Genomic DNA, 13,105 nt, shown 5'->3' on the forward strand with positions numbered 1-13,105 from the left:
TGGGATGAAAATAATTGTGAAGTATGTCATCATTAAAATGCAAACCCTTAGGGCTCAAATGAGCCAAAATAACATTGTGGAATAGGGACGTGTTCTGAAGAAGGCATTTAACAGAAAAAATTGTCTTTAGCCTTCAGTTTTATTCAGATTTACTTCAGCGTGTGGGTTATTTGGTGGTAGTATTTGTTTTCAAATTAGAGGTTTGCCCAGTTCTTCTTCCCATTGAAATTTATGCAAAATCTCCTTTATACAGGCTTCATCACCACAGTATCTGAACACCTGCTAATCGCCACCCCGGTGGGGTAGGGGAGTGCTATCCCCATTTTACAGATAGAGAACTGAGGCACAGAGTGAAAGGACTTGCCCAAAGTCTCTGGCTGAACCAGGAATTGAACCCAGGCCTCCTGAGTTGTAGTCTACTGCCTTAACTACAAGGCATCCATCCTCCAAGGGGAACGCTAGAGGATTGCCTTTGAATGAGGACCTTGAAGAAAATATTCAGTGACATTTGCTTACGGCGTTTAAAATTCTTAGTTACTCTGAAAGAGGCGTGCAACTAGAGAATTGAAGACTCAGAGGATGTTGGCAGCCATTTAATAACCTGATGTGTCCGAGGAATGTATAAGCAATGCAATAATAATGAAAGTTTTATATTGTGTTTAACTCAAGAAGAGCAACTCCGCTGAGGAACATTTTTCTCATGGCACAAGCATTATTAAAGGGCATGTTATTAAAGAAAGGCAAGATAGATCAATAGGGAACAATTCGCATATTAGGTAATAGTGGGGTTTTAAATGTTCCTGAATCCCTATTTGGGAGGAGAGTAAATTCTGTAAGTGCCCAGCCATATAATTCTACAAATCATCCGCACAGCTGAGGTCTCCATCCAACTCCCCCGGATCTACCGAACAGCGGTGAGAATGAAGAACGTACTGGAACTCTGCAGTCCTACTCAATGCCAATATGCCATGTATTTAAAATACACCAAACTGCCTGAAGCCTCAAGCTCCGTGCATGTCCAGAAGGCTAGTCAAAAGGGGTTTGTGGTCACTGCATGATTTTGAAATTAGACTCTGATGTGAGGAAACATCTACAAAACCCTGGTCATTTGTCTGATACGTGTCAGCATGGCTGAATTTTCAAACATCTAATTAACTCAGTGTTGAAATCCTGCATTTGGCGATTCAAGCTGGCATTGAAAGTCTTAGACTCAAACATTTAAGTGCAGAAGGGCCCATCTGGATCATTCAGCATGACTTGTATCAACAAAGGCCATATAATTTAATAGGTTGATTCCTGAATGAAACCCACAACTTCTGGATGAGTTAGAGCACATCTTTCAGAAAGACACACGTCCACTCTTAAGACTTCAAGTGACAGAGAATCCACCACATCACTAGGTAAATTGTTCTAATGATTAATTACTCTTATTCTTAAAATGCATGATGGGACATATGCTCCTAAGTCACTTAAGCACTTTTGAAAAATATCACCTAGGTGCATAAAATAGTCCATCATATGCCTAAAGTGCCATTGGGAGCACACAAATTCAGGATTTGGGTTTCCCAGGCAGGCACCCATGTTTGAAAATTGCATTTTCGTATGTAGATAGTTGCTATAGTGCTGAGAAAGTATAGATTGGTAGCAATATTGAGCTTGCTACTGATGTAACGGTCATGCACTAAAATAAAGCCAATTGGTGTAAGAGAGCATTTGAGACTGTAAATGAGATATTCATAGTATCACTTCCATGCTAGAACCTCTGTTTTGAATTTTAAAATATAGCTGTTTTTAAAAACTCGGCAATTGCAGAACTATCCTGGTTGTTAAATATTCTCAGCTCCGAGTTCACCTAGTCACAAAGGACAATGCAAAACATATAGAGTTTTAATGAAACTCTAGCAGACTCATAAGTTATCTCATTTTTCCAACTCTGTGTTGCATCCTTACGGCTATGGGGCCTATAGTCTGCAGAACACATGATTAAGCATTATCATCATGATTTCAGATGCAGTTCTCTTAGACTAAGAATTCATTTTCCACCATCATGCACATTAATCTCAAATGGTATGAACTATAAACTACATCCTGTCACTCGCATGAGAAAGAGAGAGAGATAAGTCCATAAACTAGTAACTATTGTGTGTATATTTTTTTCACTTGAGGCTTTTTACGTTTAGTAGAGCTGAACAAACTCATGAGTATGAATTATAATTTTGGAGTAATTTTGGAAGCATGACAAATAAGAGCTTGGTTTGTCACTTTAAGGTGTGCTTTTCTTTTTAATGTAGTCTGTCATGATTGTAACATCATACCAGTTCAAAATAAAATGCAGGGTAACGCTGAGAAGGTGGGATATTATGTGCACCAGGATGCACCATTTTAATTTTGTGGTCAAATCATCATCCCTACTGGATTAATTTATTCAGGAATCTTCTGTGGATAAGAACTGCTCTTTGTCAACCACAAAAATTCATTTGAGGTCAAAACTAAAGCCTCATTTCTCAATCTTGGGAGCAGCCTCTTCTGGGATTGAGATGCTAGAGTAGGGGATATGGCCAGGGAAGAGGAGTGAACCAGTGGGGGCATGGAAAGGGGCATGATACTTAGTCTTTCTTGTTCCCAAAGCAAATGTGCTGAAAGTTTCCCACCATGCCATGCCATGGTCCCATGGCAACCTTATCCACAGTTAAAATACTGGTGTGACATCAACTGCTTGAATGTTACAAGTGGTTTCCACTGCCCACTATCTCCAGACATAAAATGGAGGACTCCGACACATTGCTTTCAAGACGTGAGAGCAAATGAAAACATTCTGTGTTGATTAAATTTGTCCTACCATTGCAACACTTTAATTGCTTCTCTGTCTTCCTCAGACATAATCCAATTCCCTTTGGCCTTCTAGATTGTCCGCACACTAATTGGGTTAGTGCCTTGTAAAACAGAGGGGCAATGATATCACTTAAGTCTTATCACAGTCAATTAACAAATAAGGCTGGGTTTTTTTCAAAGAGCCTAAAGGAGCTGGTGCCAGTCCCCCAGTGAATTTTCAGTGGGATTTGGGCACCTACCTCCTATAAGCCCATTTAAAAATTTGAGCCCAAATAAATACATACTGTATTTCTATGCCACATTTTGAGCATTTGACTCTCTCCTTTTCATGCTAAATTCCTGATGCAATAATCCTTAATCTGGGAAAACTCCTTTTGACTTCAGTGGGAGATTTGTTTAAGGACTGCAAGGTCAAAGCCTTTGAAGTGCAACCTAGGGTAAAGGATTGGAGACTGGAAGGCCCAGGGGACTGAAATGGGACATGATCAGGTCAGAAGTAATTTAAATGATCTCTGATCTACTTTCTAGAGGACAGATGTCCGCATCTCAAAAAGGTACCATTACAACTGGTTCTGATTGGCATCTTTGTTCAGCACAGTGGCTGGGAAGTGAATGGCATGGACATTGAACTACACTTCCATCCTTAGCAGTGGTCCCTCCAGATCAGGGCCTGCAACATGAGCGAAACTTGCTCTGCCACTGGCTGTGCTGAACCTGTTTGTGGATGAGCAGAATTTAAATTCACATGTGACTTTTGCGTGGCTATGTCACTTGTGCAGTTCTAGCAGCAGTTCCAGTTTTGACACTTTGGAAACTGCTAGGAGATGCAGCCCCTGTGATGATAAACCCTAGGTGTTGCCATCACTGTAGGAACTGATCGAAAGCAGGGTGAACTATAGATTTTGGAGAACGATATGTGATGATTGTACATACTAATGAAAAACGTGTGTATTCTCATGAGTGTTTTTATCAGTAAAGGCCTTGCAGTATATAATAAGAAGCCTGTATTTAGTCTGAGAAAATCCTGACTTTGGTTCAAGGTTAACTCTTTAAGAAAGGACAAAGGTACAGCCCATGATGCTAGGATTGTTTTAGGGTGAGTGACCAAACAGTCCTGGGAATTTAGTTGTGGGGGGGAGGGGAGAGAGGGGAGAGGACACATGCTGCATTTCAAAGCATTAGTGATCCTACCCTGGCTCTGGATCCAATATGGTACCACAGCTAAGCTATGTTTCCAGTCAAAACAATGCTTGGAAGACCCCTTCTAGTCGAATGCCAGTGTTTGAACCCTTTTCTAATTTTGTTTAAAAATATTATTTACATCTGATGAGTCTCCTGCTTTACCTTACACCAGCAATGAGGTTTTATCTTCAAAGGCCTGAAGCGAATCATCCAAGCTGCACTTGAATTAGACAACTCTGAAAAGTTCACAGTTGGTAAAGAAAATGTTCTAACGCTTTTGGGCCTGATTAATTCAGAAACCGCTTGACTTTGCAACTTCCACCTTCCTACGCACAGAGTCCTGAGGAGAGTTGGTTCACTGGTTACTTTTGACCAAGTCTGATCACAAAAAAAGCTACCGGAGCAAAAACCTCATTAGCACAGAGGCCCTTTAAGAACGTTCATCAGCACCTCAGGGAGTTGTCGGCTCACGCACACGCTTCGATTGCTGCCCTACTCCTGTATCCTGCCCATGCTGCTTTTATGGGCTGCAGAGCCCTTCCCTCTTGCCATAGTCACGGACCTCACTCCAGCCACTTTTATGTATAAAGTGACCCTAAACTAAGGGAACCTCCTGTCCCAGTTGAGTAGGGCGATTTTCAGGTGGCATAGAGCCCTCATTGCTGAGGGTATTACAGAATGGCTAAGAGAAGAGGCCATGTCAATTCCTCTCTTGCATCCCAGCAATCTCCAACTATTCCAATGACCACACAGGGGTTGCTTTAATTTGCGTCAGGGGACTAGACCAATGCAGAGCAACTTCAGGACTTGGACCCCCTCGCTAGCTCTGTCAAGCACTACTCGGCAGTAGCTGAGAGACTGGTCCCATGGCCCCAGCCCCTTCATTTACAATATGAGCAATGCACCATCTGACTCCTGAAGGCAATGATGGAGTTGTGCCATCGTGTTCAGGGGAAAAGGGTGAGGCTGCTCTGGTGGTAATATTTCCCTAACAATTTCCAATGTTAACAAGAGGGCTTATAGATCTGAACAACTGCAGTCCACTTACACCATCTCTATAGATATAAATTACACACACACAGAGGAAGTGTGGGAGCTGAGACATTTACTGTTATCTAAATAGCATATGACTCAACTTGCATGAAAATGAAATTGTCCAGGATCAAAGAATAAATGCTAATGAGAAGAAAAGTAAGCTGTTGGATGCCTTTTCCATACCAGCAGTGGAGTGATCCTTTCCTGCTACCCACATCCTCTTTATATAATGGCAATGATCGATTTTTGTGGAATGATATGGGAGGAAATATGAAAATTGCACAGCCAATGCATCCTTTTTACATTCGCTTCCCATAAAACATGCAATGACTAATGCTTACAAGGGTCATTAAGTGGTTGTCAGATAAAACCATTTTCCGTGCATCCTTAAATACGTAGGTAGCATAATAATTTTGAAAAAACACCCCTTTTATATACTATTGTTAGGAGTCACTCTACTTAACAAGGCAAATTACTTTAATCCATCCTTTAATGGGTAGAGTAAACTATCGACCAGCCAAGTAAACTAGGCACACATCCTCCAAGATATTTAGGCACCCAATTCCCTTGATCTAGGCCCTTATTACAGCTTTGGTTCTTTATCTGCTAGGAGAAATATTCATTTTGGAGCTGTCTTACTCTTCTATAAGGAAAATCAATTTCAGTCATCAGCCTCATTGAAAACAGGACTTTCCATGTCTCTACAAACTATAAATTACCTTAAACTGGCCAATTAAATTTTGGGTGGTATATTAGCCTACCCTGCATTTGTCTACATTACTTTCCCTTGCTTGCAAATGATGTGTAGAAGTTTCTCGTGTGGAAATTCAGAAGGGTGCCATTACTGGTGAGCTATAAAATATTACCTGTGGACGTGGTGGAGTCTCCACTGTTCGTTAAATCAAGGTCTGGATGTCTTTCTAAAATATATGCTATAGCTCAAACAGCAGTAATGGGCGTGATGCAGAAATTAGTGAGTGAGTTTTTTGTCCTGTGCTATCCAGGAGTCAGATTAGATGATATGATCCGTCTGACCTTAAAATCTATGAATGTCATTGAAGTCTGTGTCACTACACCTGGGCGTGGTCTTTTGCTATCTGAGAAGCTATTCCTAAATTAAATAGAAAAATACCCTATAATACAGTGACATGATATACTGAACAGTGTGGGCTTGCCATCCAATATATTACTGTGAAAACTACTATGTTTTGCTTTCTTTCTGGAGGACCATTTGGGGCAAATCATGCTTGCACTTAGACCAGTCTATACCCAGAGCAATGAGACTGAGCTAAATGGATTTACACCTGCATAACCAACAGCAGAATTTGATGCTTCAGAAGTCTGTCTTCTGCCCGATATTTGACACTTGTGCAATATTTTGGACTGAGTTTTTACCACTACTGAGCTACTTATGACAGTAAACAATGTGCAAGAATGAGTGTTAAAAGGCTTTTCCTGGGACACTTCCCAGTCATTTCATTTAAAAAGAAAAAAAAACTTTCAGGTTTTCTGTGTTGAGCCTTGTCTGAAGAGAAGGAAATGAGTTCCAGGATCTCAATATGCTGATAAAATGCTTTTGGGGAGAGATGTGCCAGAGCTGCAAAATGTGGTTTGGAGTTTGACATTCCAGTACCCATGTTTCAGAGTATTTGGATCAGGGTTTGGATTTGATCTATTGGAGAGGTGGAGCCCATCTGCAAAATTCAGATCTGGAACCAGTTTAAGATTCTAATATCTGCTCAGCCCCGTCATTTCCTCTCCCACTCCATAAAAAAAACTAAGGCAAGTTTGGATCTGAAATTTGATTCTGTTTATAATTATTTATTTGTATTACTGTAATGCCTGACTGTCTATTGCATGCATGTTTATGTTCCAGTGGGAATCCCGTAATATTTCCTCCTCATTAGTTGTGACAGTGATTTCTCTACACAAGGAATTAGGAAGAGGGGTCAAAATTCAGCCTTTCTTAGGGCTTCCAGTTTAATTAAAAGCTTTAAAGATCACTGAATTTGCAGAATTCAACCTTTGGGATTATAGTGAAGAGCAATGAAAATACGAAGACAAATGTAGCATTTTTCATGTAAATATGTACTTCTAATCCTCAGACATTTCAGCTTCTTTGGCAGGAATTTAACAAACAGGAGGTAGCTCACTGTTTTATCAGAGTGCTGCAAGAATAGTCTATTAATCTGAAATCAGATTAACAATCCTTTGTTAGAGTCAATCATGTGAAGAAAGCTAGCCTCCTATTGAACTGCCGAAATGTTGAGTATCTTTTTTTTTAAATCATTGTGCTATTTTAAACTAACTGTTTAGACAACTTAATTAGAGGCAGGTGGTGCAGTTCCCATGATTACATAGAAGTCCTCATATTTTGTCATTATGCCTAATTGGAACTGTAAATTCAGCATGAAAGGGATGCTTCTTGGGTCAATTTGGATATCACTGCAGTTTTTATGGAAGATGAGCATGAAATTCAGATATGAGCTGATGGTACTTAGCACCTTTTAGAAGACATTCAACATCTCTTTCAGGTTTGGGGACTTTATTGCCTTCTCCAACAGCAAATGGTTGAGGTAAATCTAGGGTACAAAAGTGGGACCTCCCATTGACTTTAATTGGGTCAAGACTTCAACTGGGAATCTATTGTTGGCTCTGCTACATGAGGTCATATTCTCATCTCTCTTATGCTCAGTGTAAATTTGAGACAACTACTTTAATACAAAAATGGAACTGCACCCATGGAACTGAGATCAGAATCTGGTCCACCGAGTTTAAAGGGGTTGATTCACATTCAGATCCATGTAAGAGATAGCAGAATCTGGCTCTTGTTAATTGACTGTCTCAGGCTGCCAGAGCCTCTCTTTGCTTCTGTTCTCTAAAAAGGGAATACCAATTTATTTCACAAGGGAGTAGTGAGATTTACTTAAGGGTGGTAAAGTGACTGGCAAACTTTGGATAAAGGTTTACAGCACGTAAGACTATTTTAAAGAACCTACAAACCTTCTCCCATGCTGCCCTTCATGTGGGGCAAACTGTCTGAAAAATTTGTAAAGCTACAACTAATCTTATCCTCCTTCAAATACCTCACTTCTTCTGTGACGTCTTCAGGAGACTGCCAGCTTATAACAGCCACATGTACATGTGTAGGTGGCAAACCACACTGTGCACATAGCTGCCTGTTTTTAATCACCTTCTCCCAGCCACAGCTGGTTGCTTTGTCCATCTTGAGCATTTGTCATTGACCTAGCCCAGTGGTTCTCAACCCACAGGCTGCTTGTGGCCCAATCAGCTCACAGCTGCGGCCCATGTGACATCCTTGTGGCCATTCAGGTACTGTATATATTGTGTGGCTACAGCCCACATAACACATAGACAGCTGCATATGCAACCCACAATGCTAAATAGGTGGAGGACCATTGACCTAGACTGTAAGCTGTGTGGGGCAGATATAGCCTCTTGACTACATGTTTGTACAGCAGCTAGCGCAATGAGACCCTGATCTGTAACTGGGGCCTCTAGCTAGTGTAATATAAATAATAATGGCATTAAAAAACGGAGTCAATATTAAAAAATCAATACAAGATAGACCAAGAACATTCTTTAAGTATTTCCATTGAAGGGTCTCATTTTCTCCCAGACGATCATTGGTTGTTGGGAGTTAATGAGGGGATTCAGCATCCAACTTTGATTTCACTGGGAGCAGGATCAGCTTTGGTATATCTTTTCCTAGTTCACTTGGGGATAGTGCAACACAGAACTTTTGTGAGATTCAGTTTCATCACAACTTTGTCATACTTTTAAAACCAATTTCTAACGTATAGTCTGTAACAACCCAAAATCTTGTGGCCATTACGGCATATAATGCCAGCATCTTAGTGGTGATCTCATTACAGCTGCAGTTCCAATCAAGTACTCATAGAGTGCAATCAGCTCAACAGTCCATGTAAAGATATTTCAGATTAGTGCATTTTAAACCATTTTTTTCTATAAAATTACTCATAAATCCCAAGGAAGCATTTAAAAAAACAACTAAAAGTTGATTAAGCCATGAAGGATCCTATCTATTAAAGATACTTTCCTAAGCAAAAAAGTTCAGTGTTTGATGGCTTCTTGGGTAAAGCAGTGAAGATTTAAATGAGAAACTAGCTCATAACACTAATGCGTGAGGAAATACTAGAGGGCCTTAAATATTCAGGAAATAGAACACAGGTTTATAGGATATTTTTCATTTGAAAACATCAGAGAGGCTTGTGTGATGTCCCGCTCACAGGGGTCCTGCTCCATGACTAAGGATCATGACTGCAACGCGCTGACTGATGGACCCTCCAGGGTTGGATTTAATAACAGAAAAAAATAAAAATCTGTCCCAACTGCAAGACAACACAATTGATTTTTCAGCGCCATTTGGATTACAGAGATCTCAGTGTGACCTGGCATGTGAAATCAGACATAATCAAAACTGTAAAAGAGCCAAACATCCCAACAGGAAGCCTAGATTGCAGATATTAGAAGTAGCTGAGGCTGAACAGAGAAGTGGAACTGCTCATCAAAATAAATTAACATAGGAGGCTAAGGGCAGGTCTACACTGCCGGCAAAATTCAGTGCAGTTGACGGGAGTAGCTTGCGTAACTCCCATTGACTTCATAACTTCCTTTTAGTGCGCTGTCTGCACTGTGCTGCGCCAAGGGAACATGCGTACCTTTTGAGCGGCTGCTTCCGCTGTCTAGTCAGCAGCAGGGGGTGCCAGACAGATTCCTCTGCCTGCAGCAAGGGGGAGGAGTGACAGAGACGGGGGCTAGAGGCAGAGATGGAGCTCATGGCGGGGTTACAGAGCCCCACCAGCCCAGCCCGTGCACTTACCCTCCAGTTACTTACTGAGCTGCCCCCATTCCCATCCCACCTGACCCCAGAAATTCAGATGCCTCCCCCACCAGAACCTCCTTTACACCCCAAAGCCATGGTGGGGTTCCCCTACACTGCAATCTTCAGGGTCTTCTCCATCCAGAACCAATAGTTGTGGCGGATGAGCTGGTTAAACCCAGGGTTTATTATAAACAGTCCTTGCTTTCTCCTCCCCATCTCCACTCCCCTCCACTCATCCCTGCTTCCCTCATCACAACTGCCTCGTCCCTCTGGGTCCCTGCTGCTTGTCTCCACCCCTACCCTTTCCCCACTGCTTCCGCCCCCCCAAAAGCCCTCCCCAGTGCCAGATCATGTCTGTTAGACTCCCAGCTACACAATCTGTCCACACAGCAAATTAAGCTGCAGCCTCTGATATGTGTAGGCAGAAGCAAGGGGCACCAGAGATTTTTCTCTGCCTGCAGCTGCAGGCAGTGCATGGGCCTGGTTTTCCTGTAAATCAGCATGAGGGGGGTGGATAAACCCCATACAGGTTTAGCATGACTTAACAGGAGCTTGGTGCCAAGTAGGCCACTGGTTGGCACCTGGAGGGTGTTAGGCATAATTGGTGATTAAATCCAACTGGGAAGGACCTGGGTCTTCAAAAAGGAGAGTGCACAGGTGAGTGGAAGAAAGACCAGAAGGGAAGCCATGTGTTGAAATTAGAGCAAGAATGAACTCTGCAGGTATTAGGCTAAGCCCTGGGAAGAAGCCCTGAAACAGGAAGGGGTGGGCATGCCTAGAAAGGAAGCCTTGGAAGCTGAGGATGTGAGGGAAAGCAGTCAGGGGCAAAAAGAGCCATAGTCACAGATAGTCAAAAGGCAAAGGTTTATGAGCAATGGTGACCCTCTCTTTAGGCCCAAATAAAGGTTCAGTACAGCGCTGAGACCAATCAAGCTCCAAAACAAAGGGAGACAAGGGGTTCTTGCCATTGCAAGCTCAACGCAGGGATGGGTAAAGCACTGGGAGTTTAGTGGGACTAGAAGTATTTACAGTGAGCTTTTGTTGAGCAGTGTCTGTTGAAAACCTTTGGGGATGACCTGCAGGTCCTCCTAACCCCCAGGGAGATGGGCTGCTGAAAGTGGAACTTTGGTACGGTTTTATGTGGATTTAGGACTAGAGTACCTGAAAGGGGTGTGGAACTAAAACGTGATCTGGCCAGAGTTGCGAGCAGAGGTGGACCACCACTGGACCAGAGCAACTGTTGGCTGGGGGGCTATGCCACACCTAGCCACCAGGGGCATCCCAGAGGTGAGTCCACCTTTCTACAATCCGATTGTTCATGTTTTCTGGTTCTCATCAAAATCAGTAGGGCTCTGCCCATTGTTACCTAGAATTCCCTGAAATCTTGGAACTGATTAGCTGCAATATTCCAAGGTTCTTGTGTTACTTATAGGCAAACAGGAAAATGCCATCGAGTTAAGTGTGGGGGGCCTTGTTTTGCTTGGTCAATAAGAGACTATAATCCTGAAGTCATCATGCAGCACTCTACTTTTGTGAATGAAGTCCCAGCTGCATTCTCACAGTTGTGAGCAAGGGTTGCAGCACTATATCTATTTCATCAGACCACACACTAACTAGAGCTGGTTGAAAATTTTCCAGCGGAACACTTTTCCATGGGAAAATGCTGATTCCATAAAATCAAAACATTTTGTGGGAATGTATCACTTTGTCACAATTTTTCTAGAACAAATGAAGTGCTTTATTTTGATCACATTGAGTGCTTCAATACAATAAATAAACACAATAAGGCTGAAACAAAGGGCCTTTTGCTTATCAAAATGAAGTGCTTTGATAATGTTGTTCTAATATTTCAAAATTTTTGTGGCAGTGGAAATGTTACAATTCTAAATTTTAGATCTGATAAAGAAAATTTCAAAATTTCAAAAAAGGGTTCTTTGTGGGCAAAGATGGACAATATTTGCACGAGAGAGAAGGCTTCCCTGCTGCAACTCTTATTCCTGTAATGTAGTGTGCTGGGATAAACATGTAAGAAATCCCCTTTGTAAGAAAACAGCATTTTTATCACTCAGTCGCATTTGTTACTTCAGGCTCCCACAGGGCAAATGTTAAGTCAGTTATGTTGTTAACGTAAATAGATTTTTCTAAATAGCAATTGAATTGGCTGGTAGTACCATGACCTGCCAGGAGGGACATACTAGAGCAAAAAGCAACCTTCAGATACCTCTTCCTACGGACATCTGAAACATGGGATATCTTCAAGACGATAAACTTTAAAGACGGAACTACATGATAGTGAGATAAGATTAGGGTCAGAGGGCTAATATCCAAGACAGAGAATGCAATGATCAAAATATTGACGTGGGTGAGACTCTCTCAAACCCAGACAAACCAGCTAATAGTGAATTACTCATACACTCAAGCTAGTACAAAGGGCTTAAAGAAAGCTCAGATCCTGACTCAATCTATGAACTTGTTAAAACTCCACCCTTCTCCTCCAAAGTAACAAAACAAACCCTTAAATGGCTTCCTCCCATCTATATGCCAACCAGGCAAACAAAATGCTTATGCCTCCCTTTTTTCCCCTCAGCAGTTTTATTAAATATATTTTCAGATGCAGTCATCAGAAAAACTAAATTTACTTTTAAGTGCACTTTGTAGGATTTGTTTTCTTAAGAGCTGCTCCAAGTGCAGAACAAATAAGCTCCTTAGCCAGAATGTAGAAACAGCTGATTAGGATTGGTTTAATGTTTTGTCATGATTAAAGTACGCACTGCTGAGTAAATAAAGGGGGAATTATATATTTGACTAGCTGCTAATTATGCTGAGCTTACTCCCAATTTGTCAGATTTTCCCATTACAAAGGACTGAAAGCTGCACTGATCAAAACTTTGATATTTAACCTATGATGGAGACAGTGGCCATGTAAATAAGCCAAATGTTACTGTTAACTATTTGTATAAACCTTTGTGACATATTATTTTGAAGTTCTTTGTAAGATCATTTGACAAGAAGAATGTTGCACTGCCTCTAGGTCACCTTGAATTTATCTTTTAAAAATTGGATTTGTTGCTGTCTTTTTTTTTTTTTGTAAGTATTTCAGTGTTTTGGGGTTGTCTCCCGCCCCCACCTCTTGGTTTTTTTTTCCCCACTATAAGGTTATAAGATAAAACTCATTCCAAAATCATTATT

The 13,105-nt window shown here is 41.4% G+C and overlaps 1 long non-coding RNA gene across 1 annotated transcript in view; it reads left to right on the top strand.

Annotated features, from left to right (window-relative positions):
- LOC137165352 (uncharacterized) overlaps nt 1-2,988 on the top strand; it is a 47,579-nt gene extending 44,591 nt beyond the window's left edge. The window contains exon 3 of the long non-coding RNA XR_010923343.1: nt 254-2,988. This is a non-coding gene — a long non-coding RNA (uncharacterized lncRNA). The remainder of the gene's footprint in view (nt 1-253) is intronic.
- Nucleotides 2,989-13,105: the final 10,117 nt, after the last annotated feature.

The sequence above is a fragment of the Emydura macquarii genome, unplaced genomic scaffold (genome assembly GCF_026122565.2).
Source record: "Emydura macquarii macquarii isolate MOO-44397 ecotype Brisbane River unplaced genomic scaffold, CSIRO-AGI_Emac_v2 contig_2768, whole genome shotgun sequence".
Lineage (NCBI taxonomy): Eukaryota > Metazoa > Chordata > Testudines > Chelidae > Emydura > Emydura macquarii.